The 12,184-nt window shown below is 45.6% G+C and overlaps 1 long non-coding RNA gene across 2 annotated transcripts; it reads left to right on the top strand.

Annotated features, from left to right (window-relative positions):
- The first annotated feature begins 8,059 nt into the window (after nucleotides 1-8,059).
- On the top strand, nucleotides 8,060-12,141 carry LOC311222431. 2 transcript variants are annotated; one of them, XR_014619351.1, is made up of 3 exons: nucleotides 8,060-8,530; nucleotides 10,246-10,322; nucleotides 11,637-12,141. It is a non-coding gene; the product is annotated as an uncharacterized lncRNA (long non-coding RNA). The 2 variants fall into 2 exon arrangements; XR_014619352.1 differs by lacking the exon at nucleotides 8,060-8,530 and having other exon boundaries at nucleotides 9,852-10,322.
- The last annotated feature ends 43 nt before the right edge of the window (nucleotides 12,142-12,184 follow it).

The following is a 12,184-nucleotide window of genomic DNA, read 5'->3' as shown; positions in this document are numbered from 1 at the left end:
ACCTGAAGGGCTGTCAGGCAAATACCTTGTCATTCCTTCCTGCCATCAAAATTTTTAATTTTGATTCTCAGCACCGCCAAAAAAAAACTCATCTCCTTTGCAGAGCATCATGTGAATAAAGGGGATTGTGTGGACCAGCTGGTCTGTGCACCAAGCAGCAGATTCTGGTTAGTTTCAGATAAACCTTCAAGGTGTAAATTAAAGTGAGCTGACAGCTGTGCATTGTCACTAGGAAAAGTAGTTTCCTCATATCCCATTTCCATCCCTCCTGCATTTGGGTGTAACATTCAGATCAACCTTGACTGCAGGGACAGGTATTTGTTACGCTGAAAGCTTAGTGAAGTGTTTTTATCAGAATACTTGAAGTAGTGACAAACGTTGGCCGTGAGTTTCTCGTAGATTCCTTTCTCTTTACAGTTAGCTAGGATATAGCTTTGATTCTGCTTCATGGTAATTTAAAACACTAATTTCTTTGTGTCTCTCTGTGGTGGCCATGGCATAGAGGAGACAGGGAGGATCTGGGGGATCCTGTGTAACCCTGAGGATGCTGCAAGTGATCAGACCGTTTGAGTGACGGTGGCAGCAGCTGAAAGAAGCTGTGCCAAGCTGGGAAGCATTTTTCGGTGTCACATGCTGTCAGGGAGGAAATGGGGCAAAAGGGACTAGGGAAGAGGGTAAATGCTAACCAGGAGGGTAAATGCTTAAGACCTGTCATCACTCCTTCCTGCCCCTTTACAGCCCCGTTTCAATCTGTTTGCATCTCAGGTAAACTCTGCACAAATCTTGGCAGCTCGCCCGCCTGGTGCAGGCTTCTCACCGTGTCCTGGAAAATCATTGCTCTGCCACGAACCCTGCCACCGAGCAGTCACAGCAGAGAGTGGGTGGCTCTGGGGGCAAGAGGCCAGCTGCCCCATCCACCGGTGCCTTTATGCAGCCAGCAGGCAGTGACCATAGCTCTGGAAAAACCCCAAATCCAAAGAAAAACCCTGAACAGCAAAGTGGTATCATCTGCTTGAGGGTATGTGCCGTGCCATGCAAATCTAGCCCTTACTCCAGGTAAAGCAGAGAGTGGAGTTCTTCTGAGCTATACCTCTGGGTTTTTTCCTGAGCCACAAGCTTGATTGTGCTGTCCACCAGCACACCGAGGGAGGCCCAGCCCCCTGAACACTCCTTGTTTCTTGTTTTCCACCCTCATTCTTGGCTTTCTTTTCCTTCCCTTGCTATAGAGAGGGAAGAAGCTCTGCTAGCGTAAGGTGATGTGAGGGAACGATTCAAAATGTACGTGATAGTGGTGTCGGCAGCGGTGCGATTGAGAAGGAAAATGTTGGGACCCTCAAAGTCTCAAAGACTTGTCAGGGGTTATTGTTGTGAAACATGTCTGAACGGCAGCTAGACTGATTTCTGAGTGTGATAACCTGTCTGCTTTCTTCCTTCTAGTGGAAAAGTAATCTAAGGTGGATTCACAGAGCACTAATTTATTCATGAGTATTTGCCCTACATATGTTGTTAACTAAGCATCTTTTCTTTTTGCTCTTCTCTGTGTTTTCAGTTGTGCTTGCAGTTAGGTCATTGCTGAAACCAAGCTTTTGAAATCTGTGAGTTAGGGCCCTGTAAATTCTAAGTGAGGCTTAAAATCTTAGTTTTAAAAATGTATTTTAAAGTAATTCTCAACTATTGAAACTTAGGGGTCGTGTTTTCATTTTGCTACCGTGATTTCCTCTTTTTGTTGTTGTTGTGTGGTGATGATTTTTTAATTTGAGGTCAAAGTTCAGGTTCTTGCCTGGCTGCTTGAGTGCAGCAGCTGTTCCTCTGGGGAAGGCTCCAGCTATCGCTGGTCTCAGGGTAAAATCAACAGGAGCTGTCCTCTAAGTCATTCCTGTGGTGCCCTCTTCAGGCTCTTTCTGTTCCTTTGGCGAATGATTTTGCTTTGGCCTCACAAATGCTGGACAGGTTAGTAACCACCTATTGACATGTTCCGTGTTTCGAGTAAAAGTTACTCCAGCCCAGTAGCTGTCTAAATAGCTGCAGCGTTTCGGAGCTTGATGCAGTCCTACTGTGTTTAGTCCTACGTTTGTAGGACTTGTGTGTAGTCTTAACAGTATTTACACACAAGTTTGCTGATATAATCTTAGAGAGCATGAAATAGTTGTTATTTCTAGGAAAATAAAATACATTTATCAGGGAGGATTTTTTTTTTTTAAGTACATTGACATAGTTACTGCCTAGCTGTTCTCATTTCTGCAGATCTCTGACCCGTTGCTGGGTCTGTCTGGGGAAATTCTGCACCTGTGCAAAGCCGATGCATTCATCTTATGGCATTTATTGTATCTCTCAGATAGTGCTGTACAGATCTCCGTACACTGCGGCAAAAAAATTATCATTTTGTGTCACTCCATACAGATTAGAACTGATACTGTGGCTTGTGGCAGATATTAAGATTAAAGTTTGATTTAATTATATATAGTGGAGAAAAAAAGTAGATAAAATATGAACCCTACGTTATCCTTTTTTTTTTCCCTCTCATAATGGTGGAATACCCTTGGCTTTGCTTTTTTATCATGCAGAGGCTTCTGTAACCCCCAGTGCATTGCACTGGCGTTAACGCACTGGTGGATTCTGGTGTACACCCCGGAGCCTGGTAAAGAGGATCAGACTTCGAATTTAAATGCAAAATCAGGCTGGAGGCAGAGAGAAACCACCCATCGGAGTGCTGTTTCAGAGCCAGTGACAACACTTCTGTCCCAGGGGGTGAGGTGACGTGTGGTGCCAGCAGCAGTGGCTGTCCCAGGTCAAGGCATGGTGCTGCCTGGCCTGCTGTCCAGCCGCAGCACTGCCCTCAGCTAAGGAGGAGTCTAACAAGGAGCAGGGCCGGCATTTGGGGGTGCTTCCCCACAACACTACCACACAGTTGGTAAGTTACGAGCTTCTTGAGCCTGATGCTCTAGTGGCACGGTCTCAGAAATAAGTATATCTTTCTGTAAGCTTAGCTAATCACTTGTTGAAGTTGTGTGACAAATTATAAACCGTGAAAAGGAGTTACATGGTGTCAGTACACTCTGTTAGGAGAGCTGCCTCGCTCTGTTTGTGGTGAACCCCACAAATGAACCTTGCTGGTTCCATCAGCTCAGGTGGCCTTCCTGCTCCAGCTGGGGTGTCTTTCTGCTGCACTCCCCTCGCAGCAGCTGATGAAGGGGTGGAAGCTCCACGCGTTCTGGTGGGACTTTCAGGCTGGTTAATGCTCCTCTCCTCCCAGCATTTAGCTGACTTTGTTTAATTTTGTAATTTGTTTGCTTCCTTTCCGTGTGCTTTTTAATTAGCCATATTGCCTTTCTTATATGGCTTCTTTCTTTCTTCAAAGCCACATCTGTGTGCCTCTTGTATTTCCCAGTCTTTGCTGCAGTGACTTCCCTGATGGGTATCTGAACTTTCCAGGCAATAAAGCCCTTGACTGGAGTGATGGTGTGTTTCAGGGTGAGATATCTTTTAAAGTTGAACACACTGCATTTACTTTAATCAAAGGAATGTGGATGCAGCCCAAGATGCACATTTAAAGTAGTGTCCTTTTTGAAAGGGTGAATAATTTTTCCATTCAAAAGCACTCTGACCTCGTGACTTTATTTTTTAATGCTGGCCTGGAAAAAAACAATCTTACCATGAATAAATAACAGACGACGGATGCCATGGAGTGAATAATTCTTGCTCTTCCTTTTGAAGAAGGGGTTAATCGTAACTCAGCCTGTCTGCTCTGGCAGAACTACTCAAGATAAAGCTCTTTCTTGGAAGAATACCCTTAGGAAGTTGGTGACCTAGAATGAGCTTGGCACAGGATTGCCTTTTAGCCTGAACTGTGATACTCACTGTGCTGCTACAATCTCTGTACACAGATAGTTTTTGACAGGCTGTGCAAACAGCCTGGGGTCAGAGCCTGCAGGCTGTCCTTGGGCAAGCAGAAGCTGCGGAAGGGGGAGCTCAGTCCCTGTGCTGTTGAGACAACCAGCAAAATTCCCAAACCCTGGTGTATAGGGCACAGGGGGGCACTTAGAGGCAAACACAGGTCCTCCTTACGGGGTGGTGAAAAGGGCATGGGAAGCAGCAGAGCAACAAACGGGGGTGATGTATGGAAGATGTGCAGCGGGAGAATTTAATCTAATCCCTATCAAACAGTCTGATCCTTGCAAATTTTTCCCCTCCCTATGGTTTTTTATGAGTCTAGGATTTTCCTAACTGAAGGAGAGGTCAGATAAATCAGCAACCGGAGAGGATGTCAGCTTGCACGGCGTTTCAGACTGACGGACCCCTTCTCGAGGTACTACACGTCGCAGGATTTGATTGTGCTTTCTCGGCCAGAGAGTTTCTGTCAGTACCTCTGCCAAGTGACGGATCTGGGAGGGTTTGCTGGCGTTCCAGGCCCGGCCGGCCTCTCCATTCAGCTGCTGGTCCCACACAGGCTGCAGCGAGGCCACCCAAACGCCGAGTTTCCACTGAGGCAGGCCAAGTTCCCCGCACTCTTCTTATTTTTGCAACTCTAGCAGGGGCCGTGTCCTTGGTTTCTTTCCATGCCAAATAAAGCGTCTGCACATTTTGTCTAGTTCGCTTTTGTGCAGCTGAGGCGTTTGTCCCAGGAACACCTGCAAAAATAGAGTTCTGAAGGCACGGATCCCTCTCCGACAGGTTAATCAACCCCGAGGAGTAAGAAATTATCCTGCTAGGTCTGTGAACGCAGTCGCAGGTTGCCTCGCAAGGGCAGCTTGTGGAGATGAAAGTGGCTGGGGGTAGCTTGAGCTGTAGGCACACAGACAGCTCATATAAAATGCTTTCTGAAGGATGCTCTGGGGCAGATCCTACCCCTCAGCACAGCCGCGTAAAGCTGGAGTAACCCAGGCTGCTTTGGTGAGGTTACCCCAGCTCTGCTCCACTCTACAGCAGAGCAGAATTCGAATGAATTACCCCTGAACGGAGAATAAAGGGCATGCACGGTAAATAATAAATTTCTGGGTTTTCTGCCCTCCACGGCTGCCTTTCATAAATATTTCAGGCTGCAGCTCATTTCTGCTTCGCTGGGTCAGCCAACAGCTCAGGCTGGGCAGGTGCATTTCGGCGTCACTTGTGTTTGAGGGCTTGGGGGGAGGCAGAAGCACAGCAAACTGATTTCTAAGAGAGGGAGACTCTGTCCTGCCCAGGGCCCTGTTTGAAGTACCCCAGGGCACTTTCTGAGGCTGTGCATGACCAGACGTGGCGTCTGTTTTATTTATCTCTTGCTGAACTGAGAAATAGGGAAGAGAGAGGGGAAGGAGCATTAAAGTCACAAAAATTAAGTTGGTGCAAAAGTGTCAGCTGAGATGTTTCAGCATTTCAGAAGCGAATAATAATTCTGAAGTCAATTTAAAATATTCCAGTAGCTCTCACCCCATGCGGTCCCACCCTGCAGGCTGGCACTGGACAGCAATCTGTGAGGAGTTTGGGTTCCTCCAAAGCTTCATTTTTTGGGGGACTTTGGTTAATGAGAGATGAGGCTGGCTTCTTTTTTTTGTACATCACTGCCGAACTCTGTGCTACTCTGTGTCATTCAGCAGCTACTGCAGTCCTGTCAGGGCATAAGATACCTGTCTTCACCACGCAGACTCTTTCTGGTGTTTTCCCCCAGGTGCAGCACGTTGTAATTCACTGCCTGTGACTGCCAAGAGATGACAATGCCAGGAGTGTCTCTAGTTCACAGTTACCTTGCTGGTGGAAATTCCTCCACTTTTTCTTTGTAGGGAGTTCAGCAGAAAGCAACCAGAGAGCTGAGAGGGATGAGCCTCTCCCGTAGGGCCGGGAGGAAACCTCGATTGTGGATTTTTGCATATTTCTGAAACGTCCAGTCAGGCATTTCCTGGGGTACAGACAGCTCGTGGTCTCGGTGGAACAAACGGCCGCCTGCACATTGTCACAGCCTCAGCAATAACCTCCTCCATCCTGCCACTTCTGCTGCTGCTCTCCTGTGTTCTCCATTAGGTTTGTCTCTCTGCTGCCAAAAAAAGAAGGATGTGGCTCTCCTGGGTTCCTGCTGGAGGTAGACTTTGTCCTCGGCTAGGGTTTTACTCCTTTCACTGTTTATTTTTCAGGTGTGTTTAAAACATTTTTAATAACATAATTGCACTGATGAGACCTAGTACAGGAGCAGGTGTAAATAGCTCTTTCCCCTTGTGCAGCTTGATATTTTCTTGGGTTTGAGAGGGAAATCAGTGGCCTGGCAATTGGAGGGATGAGACGAGACACTTTGTGCTGTCACGGGTCAAAATGAGGGTTACCTGGAGGGAAAGGATTTCGTTGTCTGCACCACATTTTCAGTGTTAACCATGCCAAGAGTGGTCCTGCTGAGAAACAGAAAACTTAAAGCTGTCATCCACAGACTCACCTTGAAAACCCATACTGAAATATCAATAATTGAGGATAGCTGTTCGCTAAAAAGGTTACTGACAGGCAGTGCTGATCACTGATAGCTGTAAGTGCATTTTATGCCTGCAGTATTTTCCTGGCAGACTTTATTCTTTTGCAGCATCCTGTATGAGAAAGGAGAAGATAAAATAACTTTTCCTGGAGAAGACCCAGAGTGTTAATTAAGGAAATGGCGTTTGGACATCCCTTCCTGACTGGCTGGAGTTCATAGGTATTTGATGTCTCGTCCTCTCGTGAAGAGCTTTCCAAGATGATTTTCTCTGCAAACACTTTTATATTTTTTTTTTTTTCTGCCACTAGAGGTCCTAAAACCAATAAGGAATAGAGGCACAACCTGTGTGCAGGTGGCACTGGAGCATTCTCACAAGGTGGGCCTGAGAGCTGGGTCCGTGCCCGTGTCGGCTGCTGGCGTGGGCGAGTGCTGCAGGCAGGCTGGAGGAGCTGTGGGCGTCTGACCGTGGGGCAGGGGGATGAGCTCAGCCTGCAGCCCAGAGCGATTTCGTGGTTCCTGCCACATCCTGGAGGAGCGGGAGGCAGGCTCTTCCTACGCTGCAGCCGTGCTCTGCCAATCTGTCACGCCACCCATGTGCGTCCCGTGGCGCCGTGTGCGTGACGGCAGCAGGGAGGGCTGAGCTGCGGAGGCAGGCCCCGAGGCTGCTCAAATCGAGCTGCTGAGGGAAATGGCAAGGAAACGCAGCAGGGAATCCACTGCTGAGGTGTTAAACAGCTGGGCAGCTGCCACCAGCTGAAACAGCTTCGAGGACTTGGTTCTGGGTCCTTAATCCCCAGCCTCCTAGTTTGTCCTCTCCCCTCCAGAGCTTGCTTTTGCAACCAGAGAGACAAAAATCACTCCAGGTGCCAGGGAGAGCAACAGAGAGAGCAAATGGCCCGAACACATGAAAACGTAGAGAAAAGCTTTTCCCTGCCAGGCGTTGCAGTAGGGGCCAGGATTTGCAACATAAACTCCGGGCTGCTGCTGTTGTCGTGGCCATGCTGGATTGCTCTGCTGCGCTGCGGTGCTGTAAAAAGAAATGGATGGAGGTACTTGGAAACCGGAATTGAATGCAGCTTTTCTCATTTTCAACTTCTCTCTCTTCTTTCTCCCTCCTAAGAAATGAATATTGATTTTCCTCCTTCTGCTGAGTCTGCAGTCCTTGCTAGCGTTTAGTTGCTGTAAACACTCTCAGTAGAGCTGGCTATGAAAGCGCCAGCAAACCAATTTTTATCAGAATTTGCCAGCTTGTTGAAAGCAAGACATCTCGGAGGCTGATGCTCTTTCTTGTGCCAGGACGACAAGGAGGCAGAGCCTGGCCCCTTGCCATGGGCAGCCCAGCCCTGCCACCTCCCTCACCGTGCCTCTGGGGAGAGCCCCAGCCCTGCTTCAGAGTAAAGGGAGCATCGCTTCTTGTTCCACACGGAGACCAAGCTGAACCCAGGAACCTCGGAAGTTCTGCAAAAAGGAATTCCCGTCCTCCACCAAGCCTCCGCATCATGTTACAACTTCTAATGCTGAATGCAAACGTACAAAACACTGTATTTTTCAAAAAGGGCTGTCATTTTCTAGTAATTGGCAAGTGATGGTCTCCTTGTACTTGTTTTGCTTATCGAGTTGTTTTTCAGTGTCAAGGCCTATTTTGTTTCAGCCTCCCCTCTCACCGCCGATTTAAGAGTTGTTCCTGGCACCAGGGCCGCATGCGTGAGGCTGTTCTGACAGCGGGAACTGGAGCCGAAACAGCTCACTGTTTGCCTGGAACTAAAAGTTATTTCCTTAGCATCAGCACCGCTCTCAGTTCTTGAGGTTGTTTGCGTGCCTGTCTACAGGGACACCGCGGGCTGGCTGCGGCTTGCTCCTCTAGGAAAGTAACGTTTCCTTTGCTTCTGCAGGGAAAGGAATCAAGGCACGGGCATCAAGGCACGGCCTGTGGGCTTGCTGGGGCAGCGTGGGATCGACTGACCTGCAGGGGCTCCATCAGCATCGCTGCTGCAGTCGGATAAGCAGTCAGCAGGATTTGTTGACTGATCTGTAAGTTAAAACATCTCCTGGCACCGCCGATGACAAGTTTTCCATGGGTGTGACGTGTATGCAGATTAGGTAAGGAGACAAAAAGCCCGTGTTTCAGCTAGACAGCTTGGCCAGTGAAAATTTCTATGTGAGGCTTGTTTTTAATTGACTTGATGAGTTTTATGCATCTGCCCACTCAAAATATTCTGGTTATGAAACCGTCTCTTTGTTCGCTGCTTGGCTTTTGGTTTCGAAGCGGGCAAAGCAAGCAGCGTGTGCTAATGAAAAGGACACAGAGAGAGATGTTAATGCAATGTACTGCATTAAACATTTCGGTTTGCCTAGGGCTTTTTGACCACTTTTGGTTTGTTTAGTAATCCCAAACCATATGTATATAGAGTGATTGACAAGATCCATTGTGTTTGAAGCAGCTTCCCAATGGATTGAACGCAGATATAAATATCTGATGCTCAGAATCTTTAGAGATGAGCTCCTGATACATCAAAATAGCATTTGATTTTCTTTCATATCTGCTCTGAAATTTTTCATGCAAATGTCAAATTAAAATGATGAAAAAGAGACTCTAAAAAAACCCAATGGTTTTAACTTCATAGGATCCTAACTTAAGAAGTTAAGAAAAAATGCTGCGAAAAACATAAAACCATAGAATCAGAAAAACCAAAGGATGTAATCCTTTGAAAATCATTTGTGCATATAACAACATAAAGGACATTATTAGATTAATTCTTATCTGTCTGTAAGACTGAGAGTGATAAATAAATGGCAAAGAATGGAGATTTGTTATCAATCTTCTGAATAATTATACAAAGTAGGCTACAGTGTTTATATCTAATGCATATTTAAAAAAATGGATGGTTTTCATCATCTTACGAATTTGTAACACAAACTACCTTCAATGTAAATAAACCTGATGGTATTATCAAAGGTCATGGACTTTACCAAAGGTCATAGTGCAGCTATGTAGAAACCGAGTGATGGGTTCAGCCTTTAGGTTGGTCTGTGCATAAATTGGGGTCAAGCTGAAAAAAGAGAACCTCGCTAACCATCCTGACACCTGTATCTGTTCTCTGTCATCAAAATTCTGTTGTGTCTGATGCACAGTAACCCCAGCTGGGCAGCTGTTTTACAAAGTCCACCATTTGCAGCCAGAAAGACAGCAAAAATGCTGTGCCTGCTATCCAAAGCGGTGGAGCCAGATTGCTTTTGTGGTGTGCCTTTCCAAGCCACCTGATGGAGAAACGGCCATGGGCTGGAGGCATTAGCCAATATCGTAGCATAGTAAAGAATAAAACCACAACATTCACTGTGCACTGCTATACTTTATTGAGGGCTAAAGTGGTGCAGGTTGCATAGCTTAAAAATGTGAGCCAAGAAGTTACCGATATTTGCAAAACGCTCCTTTTTGACTCTTGTGTAAGGCTCTCCAGTATGTTTAGAACCTGAATCAAACTGCTGGAGATAAAATGAGATACGAGGTGCAAAGGCAGAGACTGAAAGCTTTCACTCACGTGTCACCATCCAGATGTCATGAGAAGAAATCTAGGCTGCTGCTGTTGCCTTGGTTGCCTCAGCATAGCCCCATTCCATTTTAGTAAGCAGCCAGTGTGACAGCTCAGCCAGGGTCTCTAAGGGAGCACCTCCAGGCACTTGCACATGGACTGGGAGATGCCCTGAACATTTCTGTACTGCAGGATTTAGCTTAAACCTTGCTCTAACCATCCCCAAAGTTCAAACTTCGGGTTAATGCACAGATTAAATGCTTTCATTCTCTTTCTCTGTCTCAGTGATGATGTCCTTACCCAACAGGACCAGCCCCAGACTGCTGCCACTACCAACTTCATCACTGGGCCTCGGTTTACAAGTAAGTTGAATAATACTTGAGGCCTTCATGTTCTTCCATTTCCAGTTAGCTGGAGGAGGAATAGACCAGGCTCTTTAGGAAGCGCTGTTAACCGTGAGGTGACCTGGTCTTTACTCTGACCTTTTAATTCGTCTTCATGGGTGGGTTTGGCTCCAAGCCTACGTTATGCCTGGGTTGCCAAATTCAAAGAAACAGGTGGAGTTGGAATAGAAGGTGTTTATTCGTGTTATGCTGGAATTCCTTTGCTTTTGCCTGAGGCTCTACTAGAGAGGTCTTCAGAGTTAACAAGGCTATTCCATTCTTGCCTGAAACATTTTGTTCTTACATTTCTCTCCTGTCGATTGGAATTAGAGGAACCAGAAATGTTGTGCCTGTCTAAATACAGAGCTAAAAGTAATTCCATGTTCTGTGATGCTTGAAGCATTTCTTTCTGCTTGTGTTGTGTGAAAGATATGCAAGAGTGTAGAAAAAAAACAAACTAGCACCCTTAGTAGAGACCCTTTATTGAGCTTTCTGTGAAACCTACACGAGAAAAAGGGTCTCGTTCATAGATGTGACAACAGGGGCAAAGTGTGCATCACCTCCGTGGGAAAGCAATCAACCAAATACAGGGCATGCAGGAAGGAAACTAGGAAAAACAGGAGATAAGTGTTTTATTTTAGCATGTGTGCACCACAACAGGTAATGTTTATATCAGAGGGAAGGGCTCTGCACAGTATGGCCCACAGTCCTTGTCCCCTTGCTGTCCCCATGTGGAGGCCCCCTGGACCATGCTGTAGCTCCTTTCTGTCCTATGCTTTAGAGTTTAGTTCCCTCGGAAACCAAAAACACATTTACACAGTTACTAAATGCAACAAGTATAATAACAATTATTCTTTAAATTGTACTGAGCTGTATATTTTCATTTTATTGTTGGAAAAGGTATTGTGTAACATATTATTCTATTGTACATATATCCACAGCAACCCTTATCTTCTAGGCTTTTATCATTATGCTAAAAAGCAGTATAAGATGAGGATGTCCACATCTCTGAAGTTTTATTCCAAACTCTCCCTCTCTAAACAAAAATATTTTCATTCTCGGTGATAAATCCCACTTGTGATCAGTTCTAGTATTTGTATAAACATTTTTAAACGTGAAGCTAAATGCTGAAGGAATGATATTCCCAGTGCAGAGTCCAAAATAGAATAAATAATACATAACTTAAAAATCTGGCATACTTATAATTTAAAAAATAGAAAGGAATCACATTTCGTTAAAACATTTCAATCGCAGCTTTTCTGCAATTTTAGAAATTTTCTTTTCTCACCCTAGATTTGGGCAATGATCAGTGATCACTGTTGTTCTGGAAGAAGTTGTTCCCATCCTTGCAGCTGAAAATTGAAGCGTTTTCAAGAACGTCGCAGGAAAATTTGAATGGCACAGCAGTAAATGGTGTTAGGTTCTGATGCTATCAAAGGAGTGAGTGGTGACTAGGGTGATTGGAGTGATGCCCGAACACGGCGTGGAAACTGCAGAACTCAAACCAAACAGGGACCTGACCAAGAAATTTTTTGGACAACATAACATGGAATGCTGTTCATGTCTTCTATTAAAACTAATTCTATATGCTTGAAACAAATTTATTATGATTTACTAAGAGCCGGTGACTGGAATACTCTGGGCAGAGCATTCTGGTATTCTTTCCGTTGTCTGAAGCACACACATTATGCTGTACATTGTCCAAAAAAAGCTATTTTCTGTTGTGAAAGAAGTATCAATAGCTAATTAGGTTTCATTAATGATACCCTCCCCCTTCAATAAATATTTGTGTTTGTGATTGGTTTATATTATAAATCAGGTGTGGAGCTGACCTGGGAAAA

This window comes from Netta rufina (genome assembly GCF_964035555.1).
Source record: "Netta rufina genome assembly, chromosome: 2".
NCBI classification, from domain to species: domain Eukaryota; kingdom Metazoa; phylum Chordata; class Aves; order Anseriformes; family Anatidae; genus Netta; species Netta rufina.
The sequence above is the reverse complement of the archived record's forward strand: the minus strand, read 5'-3'. Positions and strand labels throughout refer to the sequence as shown.